Below are 21,614 nucleotides of genomic sequence, written 5' to 3'. Positions count from 1 at the left end.
TTCTTTCTTGTGCAGAGGCACAATCACAGCTCACTGCAGCCTCAACCTGCCACACCCAGAAATTGCATGTCACCAGGCCCAGCTAATTGTTTTATTGTTTTTTGTAGAGATGGGATCTCACTATGTTGCCCAGGCTGGTCTCAAACTCCTGTGCTCAAGCCATTCTCCTGCCTCGGCCTCACAAAGTGCTGCGATTATAGGGGTGAGCCACCTGACCCAGCCTTAACCTCAGTTTTAAATTTCGGATTGGGGATAGCTGTTTTCTTTGACACTCATGTTCTGTTTCCTGCTGGGCCTCAGAGTTTGAGAGTCTCTTCAGTCTAATCAACCTGGTCCATCATCTTCTTGAGGAACCAACACCCAGAAGGGGAGAGGACTTGTTCTAGGACCCCTGTGCTGAGCCTGAAGCCAGGACCTCCCACACCTCTGCTACCGCCTCTCACACACATCTCCAGAGGGTGTCATCTGTAATTCTGAAGCCAGAGTCCTCCCGGGCCCTCCTGGAGCCTGCCCCAGGGCCCAGTGATGGCCTAAGGGCTGGGCAGCCTCTCTTGGTCCTGACATGAGTGTGGCATTTGATTGGCTCTAGTCCCAGGTCTGACAACATGTGGAAGAGCAGGAAGAATAGAGAGGAGCTGCCACTTCCAGAGGGCCTGGCTGTGTGCTGGGCTCCACACCACACACCTGCCCATCCGTCCCTTTCAATTTGTGCAACTACCCTCCTTTCCAGATGAAAAAACCCAGGCTGATGGAAACCAGGCAATTCCCTACAGTGATCCACAAGTAGACAGAGTTGGAGCTAGAATGAAACCTAGGTCCACTGATTACAAAGCTCATGTGCTCTCCCGAGAGCTTAGGGGAGGTCTGCCTTTGGGTGAAGTCCCCACCCTGGGGTTCACCCCAACCTGACATGGAGGCTGCCGAACTGTCAGGGATCTAACCTGAAGCACAGTCTTGGCCTGAGTGGTTTAGGGAAAACCAAATGATAGGCAAGAATTGCCATGCGATTCCCAAAATCTGCCTGTCACTTAGACCTGCCAGTTCATTTCCTAGAGGTGTCAAAACTGGGAGTCCTGTGAACAGGGGACATTCCGAGTCCCTGGGAGGGAGGGATGCTGGTCTAGCTTTGCTTCCCTACATGTTCCTCTGGCTTTCAAACACCCTGGTTTCACAGCCCTCCATGCCTCTGCAGCAGCACGCAGGCAGTGCACACTCATACAAACACCACATACGGCTCCCACAAAGATGGTCATATGGGCTGCAGCTGGGACTCACAAGTTCCTTTCTATGTGGTCTGAAAAACAGCCGGAATCATCCATGCCCTGCTTCTCCCACTGACCTTAAATTGCTAATGGAGGGGAAATAACAGATCCAAGTCAAATTTCTCTTTTCAAGATTAAACACGGAAGCTTTGGAGCCTGAGGACCAGAATCTGAGGACCCGGCTCTCCCTTTCCCTTTGGCAATTTCTTTTAGCTCTCAGAGGAGCTTCGGGTTCATCTCTTGTACAAAAGAGCCTCAAGGGGCTGTTGTAAAGATTCCTAACAGAATGCGAAGTCGCCAGCAAAGTGCATGGCACGTGGATGCTCATCCTTAGGTCTGGGCATGCTGGAACCTTAGGTGAGGAATTAAAATTTTGTTATGGAAGGACAAGAGTCTTCTAATTTCTTGCCACCCAAGATCAAACTTTTTTTTTCAACCTACCTTGCGTTGGAATAATACATTTTAGTCAACATGTATTCTATGTTGTACATGTTGTCCCTGTCAGCCTATGCGTTAGGCATCATTATTTCTATTTTATTTTATTATTTATTTATTTATTTATTTTGAGATAGGGTCTTCCTCCGTAGTGCAGGCTGGAGTGCAGTGGCACCATCATGGTTCACTGCAGCATTGATTTCCTGGGCTCAAGCAATTCTCCCGCCTCAGCCTCCCTAGTGCTGGGACTACAGGTGTGTGCCACCAGGCCTGGCTAATTTATATATATATATATTTATTGATGGGGTCTCACTATGTTGCCCAGGCTGATTTGGAACTCCTGGGCTCAAGAGATCCTCCTGCCTCAGCCTCCAAAATTGCTGGGATTATAGACGTGAGCCACCGCACCGAGCTTCTTTTTATTTTAAAGAAAGGGACAGGCCGGTGTGGTGGCTCATGCCTGTAACCCCAGCACTTTCGGAGGCCAAGGCAGGTGGATCACCTGAGGTTGGGAGTTTGAGACCAGCCTAATCAACATGGAGAAACCCTGTCTCTACTAAAAATACAAAATTAGCCAGCATGGTGGTTCATCCCTGTAATCCCAGCTCTTTGGGAGGCTGAGGCAGGAGAACCGCTTGAACCCAGGAGGCAGAGGTTTTGGTGAGCCAAGATCATGCCATTGCACTCCAGCCTGTGCAACAAGAGCAAAACACCAGAAAGAAAGAAAGAAAGAAGAAAGAAAGAAAGACAGACAGACAGACAGAAAGAAAGAAAGAAAGAAAGGAGAGAGGGAGGGAGGGAGGGAGGGAAGGAAGGAAGGAAGGAAGGAAGGAAGGAAGGAAGGAAGGAAGGAAAGAAAGAAGGAAGGGAGGGAAGGAAGGAAGGAACACTATGGCACAGAGAGATTTAAAGTCACACAACACATTGATGGCAAAGGAGTAGACTTCAAACCCAAAGCACAGAGCTGCCTCACAGTAAGAACTGCCTGCAATTGCCAAGTGAAGACTCAAAGCCAGACCTCTAAGAAGGATGATGATTATAACATGGAGGGGGCAAAGCAGGAGGCAATACCAATAGCTACAACTTATTGAGCACAAAGCCTCTCCTGAAGCTTTCTGTTCATTTCCTCCTTTCAGTCCTCCAAGCGACCTCATTCAGCAGGCAGCACAGGGAGGATCGGGACGAGATGCTGGTGTATCTGGGCTCCCTCACTACTCTTTCACGTTCTAGCTGCATGACCATGGGTGATGCACTTCTCCTTTCCATGCATCAGTTTCCCGACCTGGAAAATTGAGCTAATCATTATACCCCACTCTGAGGGTTTGGAGGAGCCCTCGAGTTATCCACGGAGTGCTATGTCTGCATCTGAACTGGAGCAAGCGCTCCACAGACTGAGGCTCACAGACAATCACCAAGGCTGGTCCACTCATCAGTGAGAACTCTTGTCAAATAAATAAAAAGGCTCATGAGCCATCACTGAGCGCTTGTTGTAGATGAGGCGTTGCAACAGGTAGGGGAAGAGATGCAAAGGGAATGCTTCTCAGTGGCATTCACTTGCCCCCCAACTGCTATGGACCACATCGTGTTCCCCCAAAGTGCGTATGTTGCAGCCCTAACCCCCAATGTGACCGTATTTGGAGATAAGGGCTTTTAGGAGGCAACTAAAGTTAAATGAAGTCATAATGGCAGGGCCCTGATCCAACAGGACTGATCGTTTCAGAAGTAAAGGAATGGAGAGAGAGAGAGAGAGAGCTCTTCCCCTGCTTGTGAGCACATAGCTAGAAGGCACCATCTACAATATAGGAAGTGAGTTCTCACCAGAGACCAAATGACACCTTGATCTTGGACTTTCCAGCTTCCAAAACTGTGAGAAAATAAATCTCTGTGGTTTAAGCCATCCAGTATGTGGTAGACGGTTATGGCAGCCCAGGTGGGATTAATATACTGACACAGTCAGATCTGGCAGCAAAGTAGATATTGGATGGGCAACAGCAGTGTGTGACCCCAAAAGCCAGGCAATGCTTAGTGACAATGAAAACATGAGACATATTGCTAAGGGATGGTGTGGAAATAAACTTGAGACAAAATGTTCAATGAAAAGGCAAGCGATGGAACAACTCAGAAAGCATAACCCATTCACGAAAACCAAACTACCACACACACAAATAGAAAACAATGCTGTGTATTTCTTTTTTCTTTTTTTTTTTTTTTTTGAGACAGAGTCTCGCTCTGTCACCCAGGCTGAAGTGCAGTGGCGCGATCTTGGCTCACTGCAAGCTCCGCCTACTGGGTTCACGCCATTCTCCTGCCTCAGCCTCCTGAGTAGCTGGGACTACAGGTGCCTGCCACCATGCCCAGCTAATTTTTTTTTGTATTTTAATACAGACAAGGTTTCACCATGTTAGCCAGGATGGTCTCAATCTCCTGACCTCGTGATCCACCCGCCTCGTCTTCCCAAAGTGCTGGGATTACAGGCATGAGCCACCGTGCCCAGCCAACAATGCTGTGTATTTCTATTGGATCTTATTTAAGTATGTAATGTACAGAAAAAGGTCAGCAAAACTAGAATCCTCATACTAATGTCCTGGAGTACTGACGAGATGGGGAGGAGAGAGAGAGGGGATCGAGAAGGACTTTAGCTTTATTTGCCTTTTGACATTGAGAACACATTCACGTATTATGTTACATGAGGACTGCAAAAGTAATAAAAATTTACCAAAAAAAAAAAAAAAAAAAGACGGAGAAGCAGAAGAAGGACCGTCTGCTCTGAGGTGAGCTTTGCCTCCATCACACACATAAAAGCCTCTGGCGTAATTGTCTAATGCCTCTTCACCCCACACCCCGTTACATCTCTTAAATGAAAGACTCTTTTGGAAACAGGAAGAACTGCAAAGAGGATGAGAGGGTGGTGAGATCCATTAGACAGTCTGAAGAGAGGAGAGGAGGGCGGCAGCAAATGAGAGCAAGCGATAAGGAAGAGAGGACATCTGATCAAAGGCTCTCATGTACGTAAGAGGCATTCATAGCTGACGCACGTGCTCCCATTGAATTTTCCCTGCAGTCCTGCTGAGGGTTAACCCACTTTGCAGACATCCAGTCCCTCCAGCCCATGGGCCCTTCAAACTGCCTCCTGCTTGTTCTCTCTGAAGGGCCCTGCAAGCTGCCTCCTGCTACCTCTCTCTGAAGCACAGATTCCTCCGCAGGATGCAGCCTGGGTTCCAGGGCAGATGCACAGGGATGCTCTTCCCAGAGGGCTCACCTCTTCCTGAGTCACTCCTGAGTCACACATCACAATCCTACTTGTGGGCTGGGCCCACGGCGGAGAGTCAAATCACCCAGAGGCTGGGCAAAGCTATATGTCACAATCCCACCTGCAGGCAGGCCCAAGGATGAGTCACAATCCCACACATGTCCCAGGTCCAGTCTCTCACCTGAGTCAGTCAGTCCCTGCCCTGAGCCTGGTACTGCAGGAGCCACTACAGCCCTCTGTCCTCTGCCTGCTGCTTCGTGCCCTGGGTGATTGGGTGGCTTCTGTGTCTGTGCAATGCTAGCCTGCCTCACTCTGCAGGCCCAGTGCCAGAGAGGAGGTGGACATCTTTGAGCAGAGCCAATAACAGCCTCACTGACCGAGGTGTGTCATCTCCCAAGGAGACTGTTTGGTGGGGGCAGAGCTTCTTTGGGTATAAAGGACCCAGTCCAAAGACAGGTACCAAAAGGTAGTCTCTTCAAAGGGTGTTTAAAAACCCAAAAGGAATTGGGAAACCTATAGCGTCCTTTGCACAAGAAGTGGCTGATAATGTTTTTAAAGGCAAAGGAGGGGGTTGAACACAAAAGAAAACAGAAAGATATTTTATTGATGCTGCTGTTTATTTTAATTGCAATCAAGGGATGCACGTGGTGGAAGAAAGGTAGGTATAGCACAGGATATTCACTAGAATTAGGTCTCTTTTCCACCCCAGGAGTAAATGTCATGGCCAGTCTCTTGTCTCCAGGCACACACACACATCTGGTTTCTCACACATCTGGAAGTAGACTCTACACACCGTTCGGCATTTTGTTTATTTTTCAATGGACAATATATAAAGAAAATAAAGATGAAAATAGTTTCCCGCTCCAAGTCTTCTCAAGACCTGGCCAGACCTCCATCTAAGAAGAATCATCTGAGTTGTTCGAATGCACTATAAAGAGTATGAAGAAGGGGTAAGGATAGTCTGCAGAGGCCCCTAGGACAAGCGTGTGGAAGAGGAACCCTGAGTCTCCAGGAAGAATTCCAAGACTTGGCTGGCAGGCAACAGCACTATTACCAAAAAAAGATGTAAAATGCATGGAGGAAGGGGGTTGGTTCTGCATGAGAGCATCAGAAAGCTGGGGCCGTGACATGCTGCCCTGTCAGGCTGGGGGACACTGACGGGAGACCCGCCTGGGTTCACGTAGATAACGGAATCACAGTTTTACAACACAGTGGCAGGAGCTGGTACAGAAGGAAATCTAAGGCTTTTCAGGTTTGAGAACGACATCGCATATAACACTTCAGCACAAGCCGAGGCAGTGTCTCCTAACCAGACACATTCATATTTCACCAGAAAATGTTCTAATAATTTTTGGCTCTCAAACCTCTTTGAATCTCAGAAATACATAGAAGGAGTTGTGGACTTCAATAATAGACCCACTTCAAAAAGAAACATTAAATTGAGTAGGAAGGAATGGGATTCAAGAAGAAATGAAATTAATAAACATGTTGCTAAATCTAAATCAACATTGTTTGTATAAAACTAAAAAAATCATGGTTTGATGGAGTGTTTTCTTTAAATACAGGAAGGAGCTACAATACTTGGCAAATATCAGAGAAAATGGGGAGGCGGAAGACCATTGTTCAAACCTTTTAACATCATTGTGTTGTCTTGCAGGATGATAGGAACAGTTTTTTACTTAGTTAAGCATTCAAGTTGGATAAAGTAAGGCTGAACACTAAATTGTAAAAGAACACAATATATAACTTCCAAACAATTAAAAAGGAGAAAGAAATTAATCAAGACTTGATTTAATGTAATAAAGCAGGGCAAGTGAGACCCAGTGGAAAATCATACTAAACAGGATACCTGGAGCCAGATGGCGGAAGTCTGCCCAGCCGTATGGATAAATGTAAATGGATCAAACTCATCCACTAAAAAACTGAGATTTTTTTCAAGCCTGGGCAACAAAGCGAGATCCAATCTCTCCAAAAAATAAGCAAATTAGCCAGGTGTGGCACACACCTGTGGTCCCAGCTACTCAGGGAGCTGAGCAGAAGGATCACTTGAGCCTGGGAGGTCAAGGCTGCAGTGAGCCATGATTGTACCACTGCACTCCAGCCTGAGACAGAGCAAGACTCTGTCTCAAAAAAAAAAGACTGAGTTTTTTTCAGATTGCACTTTTAGAAACCTAATTATATGATGTTTAAGAGATATATCTAAATTATGATGCCATAGGAATAAAGAAAATAAAGGCACAGAGAAAGATATCCAAGGCAAATAAATACTAACCTAAGGAGATCTTGGGTCACAATATTAATATCAGCTAAAGTAATCCTGAAGGTGTTATTTACCTGTGTCTCAGTTAATAGAGAAAGGCCAATTAGCCATATAAAAAAATCTCAACTTATAAAATAGATGAACATCAATATATTCGTCCCAGGCGGCATATTGCAAGGGAAATTGTCTGCTAATATATCTATATTGTCCACTAGACTTTAAGCTCCTGGGAGGAAACAAGCCATGTCTTATTAGTAGTCACTTAGCCCAGGTCTGACTTAGGGGATTCTTAATAAATGTTTATTGAATAAACCAGTGGTTCTCAAGCCTGGCTGCACATCAGAATCTTCTGGGAGTTTTAAAAAATACTGAGGCTTGGGCCCCACCCCACACCAATTAAAGGAGAATCTCTAGAGTGGGACTTCAGTATAGTATATATATATTTTAAAAGCTCCCCTGGTGATTCTGATATTTGGCTAGGGCTGAGAGCCGCTGGAATAAATAAATGACTGAATGACCAAATGAATGAGTGTCTCTTTGATTTACAAAAGAATTCATTGCAGGATTCCTTTTAAAAGCACATTCCCATGGTGCATTTCAATGTAATTTGATTTTAAGAAATTTGATTTACACCCAATATTGCTGGGACAATCTATTTTGTAAAGCAAGGAACATGTGTATTATCTATCCATTTCTTTTTTTTTTTTTATGGATTTGGGAATATTCTGTTTCTCCATTTAGAACTGGGCTGGAGACTTGAGCAAAGATTGGATCATTTCCTGTTCTCCGAAAAAATGCTTTCTCCCACTCTGGCATTCAGAGACCATTTCCCGGCAATGTTAAGCATGTGATTACTTAATGAGACACTTAAAGCAGTTTTGGGAAGTATAAAAACGTCGTGGTCTGGGCTTCCTACTCCTGATGTTACATAAGTGACACCAAGAATTCAACTCACTCCTGCCCCCACATATTAGGTCCCTCCTGTGTGCCTGGCGCTGTGTTAGGTGCTAGGAGCAGACAGGGAGATAAAAGTCCACTTAGAGCAAACAGAAGGCAGAAAGCAGGATAAAAGGATGTCCAAGGCCGGGCGCAGTGGTTCTCGTCTGTCACCCAAACACTTTGGGAGGCCAAGGCAGGTGGATCACTTGAAACTAGAGCTCGAGACCAGCCTGGACAACATGGTGAAACCCCATCTCCACAAAAAATACAAAAATTAGCCAGACATGGTGGCATGCCTGTCGTCCTCCCAAAAAAGGACGTCCATGTGTAAGGTAAGGCGACAGAGATGCGCTTTCCCAAGTAGCATCAATACGAAGACAGATCCCTATGTTCCGATTAAGTCTCAGGTGGGCTGGCAGGAGAAACATCTCACAGAGGAAAGAGGCCTGGAGCTTCGTCTTAAAGGACGTGAAGGATTTCTACCACGGAGAAGTTGCGGGAAGCTCGTTGAAGCACAGGGAGCAGCACGGGGAGTCTGGGAAACTGCAGCAGAGGAAGGGTGACCTGTTGGAATATTTCCTGGTGCCTTTCTTGAGACTCCCCTGTGGCCGCCTTGCTCCCAGGGCCCCGGCCGCCAGCCACACAGGACGACGACTACTCCTTCCCTCCAATCTCTGCTTTCACCATTGTATTATCTGCTCTCTAGGGCTGCCATAACAAAGCACCACAGACTGGATGGCTTAAAACAACAAGAATTTGTTCTCTCACCGTTCTGGAGGCTGGAAGTCCAAAGTCGAGGTGTTGGCAGGGCCCAGCTCCCTCTGGATCCACAGGAGAATTATTTCCTGCTTCTCAGAGTTGCTGCTGCTGCCAGTGATCTCTGACCTTCCCTGGCCTGTGGCTGCTTCATTCTGTCTTCTGTATTCACATGGCGTCTTCTGCCTGGGTGTTTTCACATCCCTTTCCTTCTTTCTGTGTGTCTCTGTGTGCACATTTCCCCTTTTACAAGAACGCCAGTCATATTGGATTAGGGCTCGCCCTAACAGCCTCATTTTAACTTGATATTTTCCTGCAAAGACCCCATCTCCAAATAGGGTCCCGTTGTGAGGTCCTGAGGGTTAGGACTTCGGAATATCTTGTTGGGGTACAGAGTTTAACCCATAACAATCATGAAGTCTGAAAGATGGCCCAGTTTTATTCTCACTTCTTTCCTTTTCCCAAATTCTTTTTTCTCTGCCTCCACGCAATTAGGATTTCTCCTTCCCCCCCCCAAAAAAAATTCTCAGTCTTCTGCCTCATCCTCCCTCCTCCCCACCCACCTTCACTGCCCACAGGACCCCTTCAACAACCCTGGACAGTTTGGGCAACTCAGTCTCATCGGCAGCCTGGGGTTCACACAAGGTACCGCCTGTCTTGCTGTCTTTCCCTCCTGGTTCCCATAGCTTGGTGGGCACAGCACACCTTCCCCTCCAGCAGGGATTGGAAACAGTACTTCCTGTGGTGATCAGCTTCTCCACGGGGCCAGCTGCTTCCACTGCACACTGTACTTCTGTGAAGTCCTTTCATGTTTTTCCCTCACCTCTGGGACAGTTCCATAGGCTTCCAAATCCTCAATTTCCCCCCCTGTCAATAGCAGCATCTTAGAGGTAACCCCAGAGCTTCCCCCACAACCCCTCTGTCCTCTTCTTTCCTCTCTGAGATAATCCGAGCAAAGTCCAGTCTTAACTTGTCAGCCTCTGTCCTTCACCAGGGTCTCAGCTCCGCCTTCATCTGTCTCCTGGTACATTCTTGAGTGTCTGCAGCCAAGGCTGTATTTCTCCTCTGCTTCCCACTTCCTTTTCCCATCACCTCGGCTTGCTCCCTGCCCTCTCCCTTCATTCTTCTGTCTGTTATTTACATAAAGTTCCTTTCCACGTTCTTCATCCTATGGAGAGATTCCCTGTCAAGGCTCCAAGGGCTAACGCACCTTCTGGAACACGGCTTGTGATGCTCGATCTTTGCTTGGTCACCTCCAGCTGTCTCAAGGTGTGCATCCCCCTGCTGTGGGACGTGCCTGGGCTTTGACCTGCAGAGGCCTGGGTGGAAATTCCACTCAGCCAAGGTGGCAAGGGTCCTCTTTAGTGATAAAGAGCTTGGCGTTGGAATCAGACAGACCGGGGTTTGGATTCTCACTGTCAACTGCGTGACGCTGGGCAAATTCCTTAACTATCTAAGAGCTGACTTCCTAATCTGTGCAAACAGGGAAAGGTAGCACCTACATCATAAGTGTGAGAGATTAGTCAGGTCCCAGCAGGAGATGCTTGGCAATTTTGCAATAGAACAGTTCTAGGATCATTCATTAAGAGTTTACATACAAAGGGCCTGTATACAAAGGGTCTACTTACAAAGCGGCAGTCGCAGCTGTAACTACCCCAGGCCCTAAGAAATGGGGATGAGGCAGGCAGTGGGGAGGTAACTAGAATCCCAAATAACTGGCTGGTGACTCTATAGAGTTGCCACCTTGAGAGATGGAAAACCCAGGCCAGGGCAGGCACCAGTGGGTGCGTAGCCTGATCTCTTCCCCTCCCACCCACCTGCCTCCTGCTGCTGCGTCCCACTAGCTGAAACCCTCAGGAGCCAGAGGCAAGGGGTTCCTGGCCATGGATCCATGGAGGTCAGCCGACAGGGCATTGGGATGCAGGGAGGGTAAAAAGATTTGGGGAGGCAAATGGATGAATCAGCAGTTTTGTAAATCAAATAAGGTAAGGCATGTAAAACCCAGCACCTGGTACCTATTAAGTTAATAAATGTGTTAGCAACCTTTCCTCTCCTGCTCCTCCTCCTCCTCCTCATTATTACTACTCACGTCAAACCAAGCATGGTCTTTCTCAACTTTTCTCTCACGAATTCTAGCTTTCCAGGAAAAGGAACTGCCAGAAACCTCTTCCCCTTGGATTGTTGACAAGTGCCTGCCAACTCTCAGTCCTATTCAGAGACCCACCTAATGGTTCTACCCTGGCCTCAGCCAGCTGGACCAGGGATGGGCACTCCACCCTCATAGGCAAAGAACCAGCCAATGGGCCCACCTCGGCCTTACCTGATTGGACCAGGGGTGTGTGTCTATGAGGCTGTTGGATGGTGATTGGCCAACCCCACCAGCTCTCTCTCAGAGGACCTGCCCGTGATCTGTTCAGACACAGCACTGGGGTAGCACAGTAGAGATGGGAAGACCTGGGGTGCCCTCAAACCGCAGAGCTACTACTTTCTCCTAAAAGCTGGTCCAGCTCTCCCTGAGGCCTGATGTGACAGCACTGAACTGTTCCTCATCCTCTTACAATAACCCACGTCAGTAAGCCTGTCCGGGTCAGCTGTGACTTTAAAGCACCGAACTAACACAGCATTCGAACAAGAATTCCTAAATTCTTCTCAAACACGTGTCCACGTTGGCCCCATGGCAGAGAAGCAGGAGGCCCAGCCACAGCCCAGGTGCTGCTCCTGAGGAAGGGGCTGACGGCTCCCGACACGGAACACACTCCTCTCCCTGGCTCGTCAAGGCACAAGGGGGTAAAATGAGGCCCATTCAATGTGTAAGGACCTCTCTTGACAATGTGGTTACTTGGTTTGTTAGTCTTATAATCAAAGGGACCCACTAATACGTTGAAGGAATTTATGCAGAACAAATATTGAACAAATATTTAAGCTACACTGAACCAAGTGGAGAGCAGAGCAACCAGCTCAGGCATATTTATTCACCCTCACTGGGCAATTTTCCATACCTTTTTATAATCAAGTACTGTTGTTTTCATCTCCAGATCCCAAATATTTTACTCTCTGACCCATCTGTTGGACATTTGATGTATGTTTTCTCCTTTCTCTTTCTGAATGGAAAGCTGGTCACGTGTAGTCCAGACTGCTCTTTGTTTTTGAGGAGAACACTGAGTCCCCACATGCCTGGTAGGTATATTGCACATTACCTGAGTTAGAGGCAGAGAAGAGAACAGACTGAGGGCCCAGGACTCCTGATCCAGTGTTCCTGCCAATATCCCATGCTATCCTTTTTATCTGCAGGCAAGACGTCCCCAGCTATGGGATCTTGGACTCCTGAGCCTGCTCAGGCTTTCAGAATGGATAGCAAGGCCACCACCTCCAGGAAGCCCCTCCTGATTACCTCTCTAGATTTGGGGTTGCACGGTGCTTTGTCCTTAATGCTTCTTTCTTTCAGCATCATCAAACATCTTCATGCCTTTTACCTTCTATTGGACTCCACGTGCTCTGAGGTCAAGACCTGGGGAAAATCGCCTTTATATTTCCCTACAGTGCCCAGCTCAGAGCCAATGTGTGTTTATTGGGTGGATGAGTGAATAAATGACGGAAAGAGTGAAAACAGAAATGGTTCTGCTGGAAAGAAAGTAGCCAGCTTAGAATTGGTAGAATTGGTAGCCAGCCGTGATATGAAAGGCAATGCAGGGTGGAGGTGAAAGGCACGCATTCTTGGGTCACAGGGACCTGGATTCTAACCCCCACCACTCACTCCTGGTGTGATCTTAGGCAATTTTCTTAATCTCCCTGTGCCTCTGTTTACTTGGGTGCAAATGAAGACAATGTGACTCTTTCCTTTGTGTTGTGAGAATTAAGTGAGAGAATGCAAGTAAAGCACTAGCCCCTTTCCTGGCACATAGTAAGTGCTCAATAAACACACATCATTAGCCCACTGTTACTGTTGGAAGTTGGCTATCATCCCCACCTCAAAAGCTTTGTTTCTTCTCTGGGAAAACAAGAACCTACCTTCTTCTAACACTTCATTTTTTTTCTATGTTTCACTGGAAGCTTGGGCACTGATTAAATCTAGTTCCTCTCCTTTCAATTCTTCTTGAAGGTGTTACCCACCTTCTAGCTCAAATTCAGAATCTTTTTCTTTTTGTATCTGCAGTAAAGCCAGTGGTATACGCTTACTGGGTCTTCACCTTGCTCCTAAAGCCTCCGCATCCTGGTCAGGGCTGGGAAGAAGGGAAGAAGACTGAGGCCCTTCCTTGCCTTACAAACAAAATTTAAAGGAAAACTCAGGAAATAAAGATAAAAAACTCAGGAATAAAGATAAAATTTATATATATATATATATATATATACACACACATATGTATAGTGGTAAAATATGCATAATATAAACTTTGTCATTTTAATTTTTAAGCGTATAATTCAGTGGCATTAAGAACATTCACAGTGCTGTGCAACCACCCCCACTGTCTATTTCTAGAACTTCATCTTCCCAAAGAGAAATTCTGTACCCATTAAACAATAATTCCTGAGGAAAATATGTTAATGCACTATTTTTAAATTTTATTTATTTCAATAGTTTTGGGGCTACAGGTGGTTTTTGGTTACATAGATAAGTGGTGATGTCTAAGATTTTAATGTACCCATCACCCAAGCAGCGTACATTGTATTCAATATGTAGCATTTTATCCCTCACCCTCTTCCCAACCTTCCCCTGAAATCATCAAAGTCCATTATATCATTCTTATGCTTTTGCATCCTCATAGCTTAGTTCCCACTTATAAGTGAGAACATACGATATTTGGTTCTCCATTCCTGAGTTACTTCACTTAGAATAATGGCCTCCAGTTCCAGCCATGTTGCTGTAAAAGACGTTATTTTGTTCTTTTTTAAGGCTGAGTAGTATTCTATGGTGTATATATACTACATTTTCTTTAGCCACTCGGTTGACAGGCACTTAGGTTGGTTCCATATGTTTGCAGTTGCAAATTGGTATGCGCTATTTTTTAAAATTTGAAATGAATGCAAAAATTTATGATGAACAAAATATTTAAATTTTAAAGAAAGACAGTATCAGTTAGCTAAAATTAATTAAAAATTCTTTAAGATTGTCATTTGGCCAAGAGAAATTGACAAACGTGGCGATTGTCTCCATTGAAACTGAAAATGAGATGAAGAAAGAAATTGACTTTTTAAAAACATAACTGATGGCCGGGTGCAGTGGCTCACACCTGTAATTCCAGCACTTTGGGAGGCCAATGCAGGCAGATCACAAAGTCAGGAGTTCAAGAACAGCCTGGCCAGCATAGCGAAACCCTGTCTCTATTAAAAATACAAAAATTGGCAGGGCATGGTGGCTCACGCCTGTAATCCCAGCACTTTGGGAGGCCGAGGCAGGCGGATCACGAGGTCAGGAGATCGAGACCATCCTGGCTAACACTGTGAAACCCCGTCTCTACTAAAAATACAAAAAAAAAAAAAAAAATTAGCCAGGTGTGGTGGCGGGTGCCTGTAGTCCCAGCTACTCAGGAGGCTGAGGCAGGAGAATGGCATGAACCCAGGAGGTGGAGCCTGCAGTGAGCCAATCACGCCACTGCACTCCAGCCTGGGTGACAGAGCAAGACTCTGTCTCAAAAAAAATTAGCCCCATGTGGTGGTGGACACCTGTCTCTACAACTCAATGCTGCATAGACTTCCCACACCTAATGAGACCTCCCCACCCTTCCTACAAAACATCCAGCCCGAAGTTCCTCTGCAAGAAGCTGACCCTGGTCTGGCAGTTCTTTGCTGTATTTTCTTTCCTGAGCAGCGAGCGTTTGTCTGTGCCTCCCTTTCCAGACAAAAAGCATTCCAGAGGTGGGACCGTTTGCTCATATATTAGTCCATTCTCATGCTGCTAGAAAGAACTACCTAAGACCGGATAATTTATGAAGAAAGGAGGTTTAATGGAGTCACAGTTCTGCAGGGTATACAGGAAGCATGCTGGGGAAGCCTCAGGAAACTTACAATCATGGCGGAAGGAGAAAGGGAAGCAAGCACATCTTATCATGGCAGAGCAAGAGAGCGTGTGAAGGGAGAGGTGCCACACATTTTTAAACAACCAGATCTCGTGAAAACTCACTATCAGGAGAACAGCAAGGGGGAAATCCGCCCCCATGATCCAATCACCTTTCACCAGGCCCCTTCCCCAACACTGGGGATCACAATACAACATGAGATGTGGGTGGAGACACAGAGCCAAAGCATATCAGCTCACACGGCCATGTGTTCATTCTTTCATTCATACACTAAGCATGCGTGGAATATCTACATGCCAAGCATAGGGCAAGGCATTTGGGACCCAGAAAAGAACAGCACCAAAGCCCTGTTGTTGAGAACCCAGGTTAGAACAGAGCTGATGACAGTGCAGGTGCCTTCACAGGGCGGACAGCATACAGCAGGCGGTGAACATATCTGTCTGGAGTGTGAGTTCCCTTTGACTCCTCCCTCCTCTTCATTCAGGCTGTGTGACCTCTGTGGCCTATGACCTTGCAAGGGAAGGCAGGCTTCAGTTTTCTTCTTTCTGACTCTCCTGGTCATCCTGTCTCAGAGCCAGGCGTGCAGCCCCTCCATCTGCCAGCCCTGAGACCTCACGCAAGTCAGTCAGCTTTCAGGGCCTCAGTGACTTCCCTTTCAAAGTGGAAAGCCCTTTTCCCTCACAGCTCCCAGGCATCTATGAAGCAAATCAGCTAAGTCCTTGTAAAGTTCATATCCATGTGAGGGAGTGATACTGTGAGTGGATTGATCACTCCGTAGATGCAGCACCAAGAGCCACTTTGACACAGATAACTGGTTATCTAACAGTCATTTGGCAAATGTTTGCTGAGCACCTACTGTGCCCCTAGCCTGGTGACATCTGCGGCATCTAAAGGTTTATCAAGCATTTTCATACATCCCATTTTTTATTCTTCTAGAAGGAGATGACTGATACTAAGCCCATTTTTACAAACAAAGAAACTGAGCCTCAGTCACACTGAACGCAAAGTCACTTGGCTATTTGAGGGCACTCTGAGATTTACACATATCTCAGACTCTATCTGTTATATCTCGGTTATATCTCAAGGCTCCAGAGGGGCCTGCCACCCACCTCCCCCTACCCCCAGTCTGGCCTTGGAAAGGGATTCCCGGCAGGAAGGAATTTCCATGGGCCTCTTCCTGCCTGGTCCAGTGCCCCTACCTATGCCCCTGGGACTCTGGGGTCACCTCTTATGCTCCTCACTCTAGTAGCACAGCAGTGGCATCTGGCAGGAAGAGCTTTGGAAAAGGCAGGCCTGGCCTCCAGCCCCACCTGCACTTGGCTGGCCTTGACCTTGACCTCCCCCTGCTCCTCTGCACAGTGGGAAATAGGTCTTAGGGCACAGGGCTGTGGTGAGGGCTACACGGGAAGGGGAGGGGGGTCTATATGCAAAAGGACCTGGCAAGGAGGTTTCTGTTCTATTCTTAATAACAGAAGTCTCATTTTTACCCTGGTCTCATCCATGAGTGGGGTGGGGACTGCATGGCCGCTTAGCAAAGTAAGTCCCTCTGAAGCAGGTCCCCGCTTCTGCCTGAAAGCTGGGTTAGAGGAATCACCATTGCAATCTGCTCTAGAGTCACCCCAGCAGTTTTCTGATTTACGGGTATCTGTGCCTCCTTGCTGTGTTCCCAGGGGTGTGCTGGGCTCAGCAAAGCATCCAAGGGAAGGCCCATTTACTGCCCTTGGAAACTTGCAGCCTGCGAGAGGAGGCAGGAGCAAGCTGACCTGACCAGCAATGACCTGACCGGCAAGCAGGTCACACAGCCTGAATGAAGATGCTCTTGGGAAGCAATCTCTGCCCTTTCCGTCCATGTTAGAAACTGCTGACAAACGTCACCCCACCCTCCTGAGGGACGCATGCTCTTTGGGTAGTGTGTGCTCTAAAAGGCTTCCTGGAGGAGGAAGAGGTTGAGAGAAATGGGGTTTAGTGACTTCCTCCATCCCGACTCTTCAGGGCTACATCCACTTCTCTTTTGAATCAAACTTTACTTCTTTCATCTCTTCACCAAACTATTCTTTATCCTCCAAGTTTCAGCTCAAGGTCGTCTCCTCCAGGAAGCCTTCCCGAATGCTCACAGGCTGAGTTTGAGGTCCTCTCCTCTGTGCTACTATAGCATCCTCTGTTATATCTATAATCACAATTTTAAAAGTAATCCTAGTTATTGCCTGTTTGGTACTTATTTTATGCTGTGTTCCTCACCTCATTGCATCCTCCTAATTTCCAAAGTGATGGAAGAACTTTTACTAATATCTTTATTTTGCAGATGAAGAAACGGAGAGTTAGTACATGGCAGACCTGAGCTTTAAACTCAGTGGCTGATCCCAAGGCCTCTCTCTGGACCAGCACCGGCAGGCTGTGAGAGCCTGGACCCTGCCCTCTTCACATTCACATTCCCAGTCCTTAGCACAGGGCCTGGTCTGCCGTACAAGCTCAGAAAATGATCTCTGGATTAAAATGTTCTCTAAAAATGATCTCTGGATTAAAATGTTCTCTAATGTTCTGCCCATCAGGTACTGAGCACAGGTGGGAGCTTGGTGCCTGGAGTTACTAGAATCATCTAATGTTCACCAAGGTTAGCATTCCCGTTTCACAGAGGCATTAATGGAGGGTCAGAGAGACCAATGCAGAGTAGCCAGCACATGGCATGCCCTCCATGCCTCTACAGTTTTTCCTACTGACACACTTCCTCCCCACCCTCCTGAGCACAGCACATTCTTTGGGCAATGTGCACTCTGGGAAGGCTTCCTGGTGGAGAAAGAGCTTGAGAGGTGATGAAGGTTCATTTCTCCCCCCAGAGATGCTGAGGCATCAAGGAGGAACACCTCCTTGCAGCATTCCATTCCATCTCATTTTTTCAACACCCCCTCTCTGGGGTTTAGCTGTTGCACACAAGCCTTCATTTACTGTCTCATCTGCAAAATGGGAGCAACAATATTACTGACCCCACAGGCTTGTTCCGATGCAATAATGAAATAATGGGAAATGAAATTTCTTTGTAAACTGTCAAATGCCATACAAATGTCAATTGCTGTTATGTCGGCCCCAGTGGCCGACTTCGCTTCCTGAAGAAGTGCTGTCTGGGTACCCCCGTCTTGCCTCGTTTCACAGGAGCCAGCTCGGAGTCGGGTCTCTGGTCATACTGCTGTTGTCTTGTAATCACATGGTCCTGAGTTCTGTCCCCTCCGTGCACTGTCCCTCTTGGTCCTTCTAATGGGACTTCTATGAAGACTGTTGAGAAATGGTTCATTTTCTCAGGGCTGCTTTCTTGGGTGTGGTGAAATATACATAGACTGACATTTGCCATTTTAACCATTGTGAAGTGTGCCATTCAGTGGCATTAAGTGCATTCACACAGTTGTGCAACCATCACCACCATCCTTCTCCAGAGCTTCTTCATCTTCCCAAACCAAAATTCTGTACCCATTAAAACAATAACTCCCTATTTTTCCTTATTCCCTGCCCCAGGCAACCACCATTGTACTTTCTGTCTCTATGATGTTGACTACTCTACGTACTTTATATAAGTGGAATCTTGCAGTGTTTGATCTTTTGTGTCTGGCTTATTTCACTCAGCATAATGTCTTCAAGGTCCATTCATGTTGTAGCACGGGTCAACATCTCCTTCCTTCCTTTTTTTTTTGAGACGTGGTTTTGCTCTTGTTGCCCAGGCCGGAGTGCAATGGTACGACCTCAGCTCACTGCAATCTCTGCCTCTCAGGTTCAAGTGATTCTCCTGCCTCAGCCTCCCAAGTAGCTGGGATTACAGGCACCCGCCACCGTGCCCGGCTAATATTGGTATTTTTTGTAGAGATGGGGTTCTGCAACACTGGCCAGGCTGGTTTCCGACTCCTGATCTCAAGTGATCTGCCCACCTCGGTCTCCAAAGTTCTGGGATTATAGATATGAGCCACTATGCCTGGCCAAAATTTCCTTCCTTTTTAAGGCTGAATAGTATTCCTTTGTGTGGATACACCTTTTGGCTATTCTGAATAATGCTGCTATGAATATTGGTGACATATACCAGTTTGAATCCCTGCTTTCGATGCTTTTGGGTATATATCCAAAAGTGGAATTGCTGGATCAAGTGATAGTTCTGTGTTCAATTTTTCAATGAACACAGCTCTTTTTTTAAACCAGCCATAGCATTTTACTTTCTTTGAGATTGCATTTTACCAACTCCTCTGCCTATGTACTAAGCACCTATTTTGTGATCGGCGTGACCTCTGTTGAAAGCCTAGATAAAAAATAACATTTAAAAATAGGAAAGACTAAAGGGAGGAGTCATTCAGTGACTTACAGAAAATACAGGAGGAGCAGACAGAAGTTCAAGGCAGTAATGCTGAGCCTGTAACAGCGCCAACGTGCAGAACTTGTTGCATGACGGAGTTTTTGCGTGTACTTCTAATCATGGATAATTTTATTACTTTTTACCAGATGCCTGTCAAATCCCTTCATATAAAAAGCAATGATTTTTCTTTTGCCAAAGGACTTGAGAAATGCCTATTCTGAAACCATGAATACCAGGGATACCAAGCAGACAGCAAAACCCCCAATGCAAACGTGTCTAGCTTTCCCAATAAAGAATATTATAGGAACAGAGGATTTTTTTACATGCTCATAAAATCATTATACTTGTTCTGAGAATTTCCTGGTTTGAGTATGACTGTTACAGACCTATTTCATAAGTTGATTTATTTTTTAACAGTATCTGCAGGGACCTGTGTTTTAATTCCAGTTGGCTTTTTAGTTTTTTTTTGTTTTCCTTTTCCCATATCACATCTGAAAAGTTTCTTTCCAGCATGCTGCATTTAGAAGTGGCTAGAATTGTAAAAGGTCCTTGGTACTTCGAAACTCTGTTCATGTTCTCAGCTGCTAACATTCCGGTTTGAGATTGTCCTTGCCTTGAATACTCATTGGCCATTTCTGTTGCTGCATTTACCAAAATAAAATCTACTTCAGCTTGTTTCTCTCTGGGAAAGGGCTGGTGAGCAGCTTTCTGACAGTTGTATATTAAATGCAGGTGGCTTCATGAATGCACTTTCTGTCTGGCTCCGAACATTAACCATAACCCACAGTTTCTTCCAAAGGAACTGGAATGAATTAAATTGTTTAATAAAACCTTACTTACCTGGATAAACTCATTTCTATTTTGCATTTGGATTCCCTAATGCATCTTTCCAGATTGTTATTTGTAAAATAAAAAGCTAGACGTGTTTACTTAGAAAGCCAAACATCGGACTCTAATCCTGGTTCCTATCCAAGTTCTTCGCAACATCTTTTTTTCACATTTCCTACTACATTATGAACCATTGCATATTTCATTTAGCACGAATTGATCACTCCCACTCCAGGTCCAAATTAAGATTCACTTAGGCATTGCATTTTCTTTTTCTGCATATGTTTCTCTCCATGGCACCTCTGAAATCTGTACTGTTTCAGACAGAAAGGATTCCAAAGTTGCATATTTGCAAATTCATTTTAAAAGAATGTCCTTGCAAGAAGGCCTTGTGTGACTTCTGGATGAAGTTCTCCAGAATTCTCAAGGGTCCCTGTAAGGAGCTGCTTATAGGGATGTTGTTATCCTCCTTATAAAATCATTCTAAAGGCAACATGGTAGACTAAGCTGATCGTTTAGTTCATACAGAAAGCTGGACCTGAAGGATCAATCATCTTTCTCCGTAACCTTGGCAAAGCAGTTTCTGGCACATAGTAGGCCCTAAGTGAGTGTTGGCTAAATTGACTACTGAATAAACAAACAGTGAGGATAACTGACTTCTTTTTATTTCCCCTTCTTCCCTTTTCCAGACACTCACTCCCAAATTTTATGCTCAAATACAATTAGGTATATTAGTGCAGATATTCGATCTAATTGCACCCTCTCTTTCTTCTGAAAACTTTAAAATTTCTAGACAATTTTATTATTCACCTCTCGACATAAAGTACTGAAGATAAGATCCTTCTAAGAGCCAATATTCACTGAGCACATATTTTTTCTGATGTCACCTTCCTTAATCTGCTCACTAACCCTGTGTGCCAGGAATCAGTTCTCTACGTAATAGATGAGGAAACCTAAACATTTTTGTCCTTGATTTTTTTGAGCAAGCTGGTAGCTAACACGTTTATAGTGTTTACTGTGTGTCAGGCACTGTGCTGATTATCTGACTTAATACACACACAAATTCACGAGGAAGGTATCCTTGGCATCCCCATATTGTGGATGAAGAAATTGAGACTTGGGAAATAATTAGCTGAAGCACACGCAGATTAGAAGCGGTAGAGACCAGCTTTGAACTCAGGACTCCTACCTCCCAGGCTGGTGCACCCAGTGTGATTCCTAGGTGTAGTGCAAGATCACCAATTCAGCCGCATTTTCATTCAGATGCAAATGGTTCCTTCTCATAACTGCAGCAGCTACCTACGGACCACTGACTGGGCTTAGGATAAAATGAAGTGGATATTATTGCAGAACACAGTGGCTGATAGACCAGGCATCACTGCAGCAAGGAATATGACTGCAGGCTGCACGAGCTCAGCTTTGCTGTGTGTGACAGTGGCTGCTCAATGGAAGAGAAAGGGTGCTGGCTGGGCTGGAGGGCTGCCACGCAGTTCTGACCTCAGGCAAGTGCCTTCCACACTTTGAGAATCATCTCCCGATGACA

The sequence above is a fragment of the Hylobates moloch genome, unplaced genomic scaffold (genome assembly GCF_009828535.3).
Source record: "Hylobates moloch isolate HMO894 unplaced genomic scaffold, HMol_V3 SCAFFOLD_16, whole genome shotgun sequence".
NCBI classification, from domain to species: Eukaryota; Metazoa; Chordata; class Mammalia; order Primates; family Hylobatidae; genus Hylobates; species Hylobates moloch.
This window is presented reverse-complemented; position numbering follows the sequence as displayed.